The following is a 2837-nucleotide window of genomic DNA, read 5'->3' on the forward strand; positions in this document are numbered from 1 at the left end:
TTTATTCATTTATTCATTTATTCATTTATCCATCCATCCCTCCATCCATCCATCCATTCATTCATTCATTCATTCATTTATTCATCCATCCACAGCACCTGCTTTATCAGGGTTACAGTGGACCTGGAGCCTGTCCCTAAAACACTGGGCAGGGGTAGCAACACACTTTGAACTGGACACCAATCCATCGCAGAGCAATAGTGATTATGTGCTCGTTTATTTGTTTATTTGTGTGTTTTTTGGTTATTTAGGGTAAGTGATTATTGCACCTTTAGTTTACTCAATCAACCCATTAACCAAATTTATTTATTTGGTTTATTTTGCAATTTAATTTTAGTTTCCATACCCAGGCCGGAGTTGTCCACTGCCATCTCTGTTGAATTTACACTTCACTTAAATAGAACATTTCCAGAAATTTATAGATGAATATGCCTTTATTTGGTCACATATATAGTGCATTACAGCATAATAAAATTCCCCAGCCCATCTTAGGAAGTTGGGGTCAGAGCACAGGGTCAGTCATGATACAGTACCCCTGGAGCAGAAAGGGTTAAAAGCCATGTTCAAGGGCCGAACAGTGGCAGCGCTGGGGCTTGAACCCCGATCAAGAATCCAGAACCTTAACCATTTCAGCTACCACCACCCCACCCATCAGGAGACATGTTGTAAGCCACAACATGCAGCACACCATAGTGCAATCCAAAACATTTTCAAAGGGATAGAAAGTCATTCCTAAGGTTTTGTGTCTCCAGTAAACCAAAGTGAGAGTCTTTATGCTACACACCGTGGTGCTATTTCAAGGCCTGGGTGAACTGCCATATTTGACAGAACCATAGTCATAGGAAAAAGATAGTAAACCCTTCTTCATTGCTATGTTTTCATCTATCAGGACCCTAATAACATTTGTGTATTCCTTCTAAATTTAAAAAAGGAAAAAAAGGTGGCAAAAATCTACTCAAAACACCACAAATAACTATGTGTAGTATTTTTCTCCAAAAATACATTCAGAAACCAGGTGGGAAAAACCACCTTTGACAACGATAACTTGAAGTAAATGTTTTCTGACATTTCATCAGTCCCTCACAACCTTCTGGAGGAATTTTGCTTTCTTTATGTTTGAGGACATTCATTTATGCACAGCATTTCAATAGGACTGAGGTCTAGACTTTCAACACCCTGACAAAAGCACCTTGCTTTTTTCCTCTTTAGCCATTCAGATGTTGATTTGCTGGTGGGTTTGGGATCATCATCTGATTACATGACCCAACTTAAGCTGCTGGACAGATGGCCTTACATTTGTCTCAAGAACATTCTGGTTAAAGTGATGGTCATGGCTATTTTTAATCATTATGTTTCTCATGTCCTGTAGCTGCAAAACCAGCGCAAATCATCACCCCCTCTACCACCATGTCAAATGCTTGACATTTTTGTGGTACCAACACTGGGAAGAAACGACCTCCTGAGGATTATTTAATAGTTGGGATTCAAGAAAAGAAAAACAGATGAGTGGATTTATTTTACACAGTTACATCAGTATTACAGAAACGTAGCGTGTAGGCGTGTGGGAATCAGAACAGTAACACCTTATTTTTAACACTATGTCATTTTTCTCAACATTTTAATGGAATTCCCAGCAACACACCTAGATACACCCATCCTAATTTAATATTATAGGCAACATTTTCTTATTCACTCTTAATTTTTCTGAAGTGTATCCATGTTTATGTATGCGCCTTCATGTGATACGGCTCTATAACCAGTAGGGGGCGCCATTTCTCAGGCATTCGGTGTACAGTATAGTAAAGTGCATCTAAAAATGCATCCCATTATATCTCTTATTCCTTTTTAGAGCATTAAATTGACATATATCAGTTGTTTAGTTCGTTTTCTTACTTTTGCTCAACACTAATACATTTCTGGTCAAGTCTTTCATTGATGATTCAAAATGATTGAATCTTTAAGTTGCATTGGAACACTTTCTTTGCTCCCATATATTAAAAATATACTAATTTCTGCAAACCATGCCATGCCATTCTTCATATGATTTTTAGTTTGGATATGCAGTTCATTGCGAATCTCCTTCAGATAAACCATCGACCAGTTCCATGGTGCACACCTGGGTTCAGAAACACACTTAATCTTTCATTCTTTGCCTGTGGACTAGGATGGACTTGCGAACTATAATACATGTCTGAAAATAAACACTCATTTGTACCCTCAGTCTATACCACAGTCCATTAGATTGAATGGTAGCCTGTGCATCCTGCCATCTCACTGGCAGCAGGAAATGAGGAAGGCTGTATGGGTGAAATCATGCCAGCAGGCATAGACGCAGGAGTGTAGTAACTTAAGAAAGTAAAAACTTGGGTTACATTTAGTTAAAACAGTAATATAATGTAGTGTTGGGCAAAATATATATTTTTAAATATTTATTGAAGAAACATATAATGACCAGCAATGATTGGTTTACTTTAATGAACCCTTGCACTAAAGCCTGTGATGGAGAGATTAATCACACACACACACACATGGCCAGCAAAAATCATCTGAGAGTCTGTTAAAAAGGAAAAGTGCTTCATTACCATATGTCTGGTTTTAACAAACGTAGAGCCACACAAAGCCTAAGCAGGCATCTTAAATATATGTTAGCAATCGTGATCACGCCATAATGTAAAAATCCAAAATCTGAAGATTTCATCTAACTTAGGGCTTATATGGTATAAGTCATCACACACACACACACACACACACACCAGCAAAAAATAATCAGAAAAGGGTATAATAATAATAATAATAATAATAATAATCGTCATCATCATCATATGTAATATGTAAAA

The sequence above is a fragment of the Hemibagrus wyckioides genome, linkage group LG05, assembly GCF_019097595.1.
Source record: "Hemibagrus wyckioides isolate EC202008001 linkage group LG05, SWU_Hwy_1.0, whole genome shotgun sequence".
Classification (NCBI taxonomy): Eukaryota; Metazoa; Chordata; class Actinopteri; order Siluriformes; family Bagridae; genus Hemibagrus; species Hemibagrus wyckioides.